Here is an 8,241-nt window from a genome sequence, read left to right on the forward strand (position 1 = left end):
GCTGAGTCCTCATTGCAGGGTTGGCAACTGCTCCAGAGGAGGCACTTCTCCTCTTGGTCCCCAAAGCACAAAAAAAAAAAATTCCATGGCAGCAGAGCCATCTTTGACATGGACTCTGTTGCCAGCTTTTTGATCACTTGCCCATGGCGGGACTGTCTTGCTCCTGGCCTCAGGGGAAGAGGACACTCAGTCCTGATGCGACTTAATCAGCTGGTGTGGGTAGAAGGGCGGCTCCCCGTTTCTGAGGAATAGGGGAGCGGGGAGAGGGAAAAGAGAGGGGAGGTGGGGTCTGGGAGGGGAAGAAGGAGGAGGCTATGATCAAGATGTAAAGTGAATAAATATATAATAAAAAAATTCAGGGGAACAAAGTACTTCTGAGGTGAACTCAGGAGCAGTCGTGTGGAGAAGCCCGAGAACTTGGCGCCAGGCACATCAGCATCTAGAGGGAAACCTTCAAAGAGTTTGAAACAATACTCAAACCGTGACAAAGCGTTCTTACAGCACCATTAAAGGGGAGAGAGCGCCCCCTTCTCCTGCCCCTGGTGAGTTTCTTGTTTTGAGAGACATGGCCACAGCTGCTGGAAGCCCTCCATCCAGAGGCACCAGGCTCCTTCTTGCTCCTTCAGGCCCCTCCCCGCTCTTACTCAGAGGAGACCGGCATGTGGCGCAGCACCGCAGGCAGCCAGTTCTAAACTGAACCACTCTCATCCAGATGATTATGCCCTGGGCAAGCTTGATGGCGGTGGCAATATTGACTGGATAACAAGAAATTGAATTTTTTTTTGTGTGTTTTTTTTTTTGTTTTTTTTTTGTTTTTGCCTTGACACAGAAGAACCTTTGAGCTACATACGTGCTGTTTTACATTTGGAGCATCTGTGATATTTCTTGGAAAGTCTCTCAGGGTCCTGGATACCTGGCTCCAGCACTTGGGCATGGGAGTCGACTCGGAGCCTTCCCTGTGCCTCTTGTATTCCCCTGGTCACTCTCTGGAAGTAACACCCACTATCTTTGGATGCCGTTTTCCAAATTGCCTGGAGAGGGCATTGGATCCTCTGGAGCTGGAGCTGAAGAAGGTGGTTGTGAGCCAGCTGAAGTGGATGCTGGGAACCAAACCTAAGTTCTCCTCTGCAAGAGCAGTTTACGATCTAAATGCCATCGCTCCAGCCCACGGAAGCACGTCACTTAGTGGATCCTAGAGTCAACTAAGTTGACTATTGAGATTAACTGTCGCCTGAGGTCATGTTAGGAAATGACTTACAGTGCCTATCGGAGTGGCCTACCCTGGGATGTTTATTATCTGCTCAACAGGAAGCTCTGGAGGTGGGTGCCTCTCAGGACAGTCCATGTGTCATTCTGGTCCTGGGTGCACCCCAAACTTCCATGGTGCATCTTCAGCCTCTTGGCCTTGTCTCTGTTCTTAGGCAGCCTGACTTTACTTACTTGCTTACTGTGTACAACATGCCAACAGGCATGAAGGAGCAGTGGGCTTTGAGGGGGAGGGGTGACTTGTCCTGCAGCCCTCCCCCCATCTCCCACCCCCACTTTATCAGAGAGAAACCATTTCTCATAAGGCCCTCCTTCCAGTTGTCTCTTGCGTCTCTTTGGCCAGAATGGGTCATCTGATTTTCCATGCCGAGTACTAGCAGGAGGAAAGAGCCTAAATGGATGCTAAGTCATCCCCTTGGGCCAGCCAGAGCGCCATAAGGATGAGATGGCACTAGACAGGAGAGGCGGCTGGAGGGATAGTAGGTAGCTGGCAGGATCACAACTGGCTTTTAATTTCATCATAATTTAATTATTTATATTGAGCCAACCATTTGACTTCTCTGGGTTCCATATTCCGTGTCTGAAAATAGAATGATCACACATCACGGAGTCATCCGCACCGCCCCCAGCCCCGCCCCTGCCTTGGGAAACAAAGTCATGTCCTACATGGGAAGTAGCCAATGCCGTTAGTATTTTTAATTATGTATCTTCTTCACGAGATCAGGTGATAAGGCTCTAGCATGGAGGTGGGTAGGGCTCAGGAGCCCCTCTCCCTAGCTGAGGAGCCACTGACAATTGACTGACTTCCGGGTCAGGGAGGGTAGTTTTTCCTTAAGGCTGTGGTTCCTGGTAGGTTGGTATACTCCAATGAGTGGTTGTGACACAGTACAAATTGAATTTGGTGGCTTGTTTTTGAGAGAGAGAGAGAGAGAGAGAGAGAGAGAGACAGACAGACAGACAGACAGACAGACAGACAGACAGACAGACAGAGGTGAGGGTAGATCTGAGAGAAGAAGGGGAAATGAGGGCTGACTATGATCAAACTATGTTGTATGCACGTATGACATTCACAAACAATAAAATATTTAAACATTGCAATAGACTAAAGAAAGAACAGGAAAAATAAAGTAGTATAAACTATAAACCATCTCCCAAAAACGTGTAGCTCCTTCTCTTTCCTCTAACAGCAGAACACACTCAGGCTGGCTGTGCATCGCAGGAGCATAATGAGAGGTGGAGAGCAGAGCCCGCTTGGTGCACATGCTCGTGTGTGTGTGTGTGTGTGTGTGTGTGTGTGTGTGTGTGTGTGCATGGGCAGGAGTTTCCATCACGTGTCTTCCTCATTTTTTTTACCACCTCACTTTTGAGTCAGTGTCTCTCACTGAACCCGGAGCTCACCCTCAGCAAGCCTGGCTAGCCAGCAAGCCCTAGGAAGCCTCATGTCTTAGCTTTCCTAAAGTGGGGCAGGGGAAGGTTGCAGGTACCCACTGCAAACCTTATTTATCATTTATATGGGTGCTGAGGATCTGAACCAAGCCCTCATTTTATGTGGCTAGCACTTAACTGACTGAGCCCTTCCCAGTTCAAGGGGCCCCGACTGTACCATGATATACTGTGTCCCCCAAAACCGGCAGCCCATGCCCATGCCCTTCGCCCGTTACTCTGGATGACAGTGGCAAGGGCAGACCTGCAGAGCCACTATTCCCAGTTCCCAGTTTCAATAAACCCTCTCTCCATGACAAGCCATGCACGAGCACTGCCAAAGTCAACACGCTTGGCTGCATGGCTCGTGCTGCGACACCTGCTGCTCTGACAGGTTTCCGTGCTGTTTTGTACATATTGGTTTTGGACAGTGACTGCTGCCGTTCTGTCTTCTGATTTCTTATGGGGCAGATTTAGCATCTGGCAACACGGCCTCTGACTGTGAGGGGTCCCCAGACGAGCATTAGAGTTGGCCACGTGCTGGAGCCAGTTTTGGGAGAAGAGAAAGGGGCAGCTGCTCGGGCAGGCAATGCTTCCGCAGACAGGTGGCAGTTCCACACTCCCGCTGGCCTGTCCGATGGCACCTCAGGCTTGCAAACCTCCTCAGAGAGCACTCTGGGATCTGCTGTTCACCCTACAGTGATCCATCAGTTCGACTCCACAGTAAATCCCAAGCCTTGGTCCAGTTGGGACAGCCACCACCCGCACAGCAGGTCATAACCAGTGGCCAAGTATGTCTCAGAAGCTGAGGCTACCTCAGATCTCTCTGCTGCTGCCTGTGCCACTCATGGAACCTGCTAGTGCATGAGGGGAAAATTCTAGATCCTTTCCAGGCCCCAGAATGCCACACAATCTGCCCTTGCCCCCTTCCCCAGCCCCTGCCCAATCTCGGGGTCAGCTTCCTAGATGAACAATGACTTGGAAAGCCTGACTTAATCTCTGCTCCTGCCCTGGTCAGTTTTTGAACTACAGGGACCCTGGAGCATCTCTGAGGTCAGAAGACCTGTAATGGGGTATAAGTTAAAGGATAAATGACTGTGTCCCCCCACTAAAGAGGTCCAACACTGGCCCCAAACAACCTCACTTGAACATGATGCAGGGCAGCTTGAATCTTCAACGCCAATGGCTTCAAGTCCCACCATGTCGAGCGCGTGTCACGATGTGGGCAAAGTTGTGGTTAAGATAAAGTAGCCTGTCCACATGGCGGGGGGCGTAGTAGGAGGGGCCTCTCCATCAGTGCTCTCATTCTGGGCAGCAGAGTGCACCTCAATTGTTTAGGCAGAAAGGGCATTACTAACTGAGTTAGGTGATACGCACAATCATGGGGAGTAGTGGGGAAACAGGTCAAGGCCAGCCTTTCAGGATCAGAGCCAGGGAACATACGGGACACCAGGCTTTCAACTCCCCTGCAGCCACAGCTGCACCCGTAAATCAGTGTGTGGTAAGCTTGCTCTTTGGTAAAGACTAAAGCCAAAAGGACATGAAGCCAGAGAGAAAACGGGGTGGGGGTGGGGGTGGGGCGGAAGGGAGAGGGGGGAAGGATTTACTACTACCAGGTGCACATAGGTGTGTGTGTGTGTGTGTGCAGGCATTATTTCCAAAGCACTGCCCTCCACTAATGAAGGGCACTGGGGGCTTAACTGAAGAAAGGACTCATATTCCTATAGGAAGCCACGTTAAGGGCAAGCATTCCTGAACATGCTCAGTAAGGGAGCCCATTCTCGAGCATGCTCTGGTTAAGATCAAGAAAAGGTGCCTCATACCCATGGATATATTGTCAACAAAAACTAGACTCAGTGGGGCATGGTGGTACTCACCTTTAATCCCAGCATTTGGGAGGCAGAAACAGGAGGATCCCTGTGAATCCAAGGCCAGCCTTGTCGACATAGCAAGTTCCAGGGACCAAGTTAAAATAGTGAGACTTTATCTTAAAGGGAACGGAGGGGGAGAGGGAGGGGGAGAGAGAGAGAGAGAGAGAGAGAGAGAGAGAGAGAGAGAGAGAGAGAGAGAGAGAGAAATTCTCAAAGAATTAGTATAATGCCATCACCGCTGCCACCATGGTGTGTGTGTGTGTGTGTGTGTGTGTGTGTGTGTGTGTGTGTTTAAGTTCACATTTAGGAACAAGGTCATGGAGCACATGGTTGAAGGTTGAAGGCTAAAGTGAAAGATGGGCGTACTTTTGGGCATTATCAGATACATCATAGTGATGGTAACAGGCGCAGCTCCAACCACGTTCAGCTCTCATGATAACATTTTAGTTGGGGGGGGGGGGGGGAGACATTTTAAAGTTATGTTAACATAGGCGCTTGCCTGCCTTGGTGGGCAACACATCTGTGAAAATGCTACATGGAAAGGGAGTACACAAGAGCTACACACAGGAGGGGCCACGTGGCACCTCCCATTCTGCGGTCCAAGTCACTATCATCAGCAGAAGCCAGGTCTGACTGCCTCCACCCTTGCCAGCAGACGGAAGCCCTGGGCACAGTGGTTCCTCCACTGCACCGCCTGAGCGGATGCTTGCATGGTGGCGACTGGTGGGTGTCCTCTAAACCCAGCCTGCAAGGAATGTGTGTCCTGGCTTCAGTGATGAGAAGTTAGGACTCAAATACAGGGAAGCCAAAGTTCCCCCCAAGATGGCAGGGCTCTTCAAGACTAGGGCTCCACAGGACACAGCTCCTGGTTAGCGGGTTCTTATAGCTCCTGATGGCCTGTGCTCTGAGCCTTGATAAAGCATTAATGGTGTCATTTCTCCAGCAGGGTATTAGGCCAATGGCTGAGTGCTGCCCATGGGAAATAATGGTAATAAAAGTGACTATTGTCATCATTTCCATCATGCCGAGATGATAGCAAACCCTTAATGTTTAAATATCCACAGTACCCCTGTGAGGCAGGCTTATCCCTGCAGGGTGAGAGCTTTGGTCTCAGAAAGGCTACGTCAGTCCTATAGTCCGGAAGAAGAGGAGGAGGAGGAGAGGAAGAGAAGGAGGAGGAGGAGGAAGAGCCAGGATTGTGCCAGCAGCCTGGCCCCAGAGCCCACAGCTTTCTCTAGTTCATCACACGGTCACATTCATGTAACCTACAGCAGTCTCCGGGGCACAGAATAAACATCACTGATAAGGCCCATGTGACAAAACGAGAGTTATAGGGAAGTGATGATCCTCTTCCGAGGAGTGGAGCCTGGAGAGAAAGAAGCCTTTTCTGAGATCCTGGCTCCTTACAGGAGAGGGAATTCCTTGGGTCTGAAAAGGCACACTATTGAAGACGGAGAAACCCCGTGACGTCTGATGAGGACACAACACCACCAGCAAATATGCAGAGCCTCTGTGAACATCGGTCAGGTGTCCAGCTGGAGCTCGCAGGTTCTGAAGGGAGCTCTGAGGTTTGTTCCTGCTCAGCCCCAACCGCGGGCGATTCGCTCCAGGAGGGGGCTTGGAGCCGGAAGCTACCTGCTGTGTTCGTTGGTCTGGTCTGGTCACTCTCCTCAGCTTCCCGCTCTGGGGGGGAATGTATGCAACCGCATCTAAGCAGAACAAACACGAAACATTCAAAATAGATCTGAGAGAGACTCAGGAGAGCAAGTGGAATAGGACCCAGAGGAAGAGATAAATTCAGAAAGCAAGCCGGGAGTGGGGGGCGGGGAGAGGGGAGGGGGTGGGGTGCAGAGGGGTTGGGGGGTGGGCTGCTGAAGGACACCAAGGGGTGCCAGTGCATCCATGCCAGCGGGTTTGGGACCCCTGACCTACCCAGCTTCCATCCCTGGCCTGGCCACAGTGCCTTTCCAGACCAAAAAAAAAATGTCTTGTTTTCTGTTCCCCTTGGCACCTCCCTCCTGCCCTCTTTTCCCTGGCCCTTCTGGGGAGTTTATTTTTAGCTGTCTCCTTTCCGAAGCTGCAGCCCTCAGAGGCCCTGCTCCGTGCTCGCTCCCCCTCACCTTGCCTCCCGTACACATGGCTGAACCTTTCCTGGCTAGCCATCTTGCCCCTCTGGCCGCCAGGTTGCTGTAGAGAGAGACCGGTTGCCTAGGAGCTGCCGGGGCCAGAGAGTTTCTCCTTCAGAGCTCAGGGACAGCTTCGACCTCCCTAATTACCCTTGGCTCATTCCTAATCAGCTTTCCCATTATCTTGCACCCGAGCCCTCCCAGAATCACATTAATTGCCTATAACTACAGTTGGCTGGTTCATTTAGTTTTTTTTTTTTTTTTTTTTGAAAACAGAAGATCCAAATGGTTTAACCCTATTTTTTTTTTTAAGACTTTAGGAGTTTTGTAAATTTTAGAGATGTTAAAGACAGAACGTCTGGCTATGTACTCACCCAAGTTCGTATGTACACACACCAGGTGCCAGCAGTACAGACCTTTGGTGGGGAAAGTGGGTAAGGAAGGAAAAACAGTCTGAAGGTCTGGTGTGCATGCACCATGGACACCATCGCTCCTACCACCAGCACCATCACCACCATCAGTCACAACCACATCACTATCGTCATCACCACTGCACCACCAACACCACCATCATCACCACCAGTACGATCGCTAACGCTGCCGTCACCACTTAGTACCATCACTAACGTTTCATTACCACCCATACGGTCATCATCAACACGCATGCCATCCGGAACCATAATAATGCCGCCACCACCATCAGCCACATTATCCCCCTCTACCGACCACCCCAACCAATACCACCGGCATAAACACCATCACACCCATCACCGTCACCAACAGCAACGCAGTTGCTTTTATGGTTGCTGTGACTAAGTTTAAAGGAAGAAAGATATGTTTGGCCTCACAGTTTTGGAGTGGTCGGTCGTGGCTGCTTAGCCCCACGTCGGCAGGAACATGCTTACTTCCTGGTGGACTAGTCGCTTTGTGGCAGACAGGAAGTAGAGAGGGGAAGACAAGGCAGGGCCAGAGACAAAATACTCCCAAGAACCCGCCCCTAGTAATCTATTTCCTCCAGCTAAGGCCCGCCCATACGTTTTCTAGAGCCGCCCCCTCATTAGTGCCACTAGCGGGGAACCTGTACTTCGACACATGAGCACATGTGGAATGTTTAATATTACACTGTAACACGCTCCATCGCCCATCGGTTATACCGTTCTTTTATAAAATTAACTTTTATTCTCTTGGCTCAATTGTCATCTGGGAGGCTTATGGCCTCCTTCTGCTAACCTAGGCCTAGATTGTTTTAGTCTCTGAGACTTACTGCTTGATAAGCTCACCCTTACTTCTTTCTGAGCTCTGGGCTGGCTGGTTCAACTCAGGTGTTCTGGCTCAATCTCCTTTCCTAATCTGGCTTCTCTCTCAGCCTGGAGTTGCTCTGCTTGGCCTCAAACTAAGCAATCCGCTCTAATCTAGATCACACTACCAACACCTTCGTGACCCATCAGTGCCAACCTCATCCCTACCAGTGTCACCGCTAGCAGCATTACCATAAATACCTTTACCTTCTCCTCCAATTCCGTGCCCACCAACACCACTAACCTATCATCTGTAGT

At 50.7% G+C, this 8,241-nt stretch overlaps 1 long non-coding RNA gene across 1 annotated transcript; it reads right to left on the minus strand.

Moving 5' to 3' along the window:
* Positions 1-4,550: 4,550 nt before the first annotated feature.
* Positions 4,551-7,653, minus strand: LOC311593875. Its single transcript, XR_014777851.1, has 3 exons — positions 7,534-7,653; positions 7,060-7,101; positions 4,551-6,268 (listed from the first exon to the last, which is right to left on the minus strand). It is a non-coding gene; the product is annotated as an uncharacterized lncRNA (long non-coding RNA).
* Between the last annotated feature and the right edge of the window lie 588 nt (positions 7,654-8,241).

This window comes from Acomys minous (assembly GCF_964271855.1).
Source record: "Acomys minous genome assembly, chromosome: 3".
Lineage (NCBI taxonomy): Eukaryota > Metazoa > Chordata > Mammalia > Rodentia > Muridae > Acomys > Acomys minous.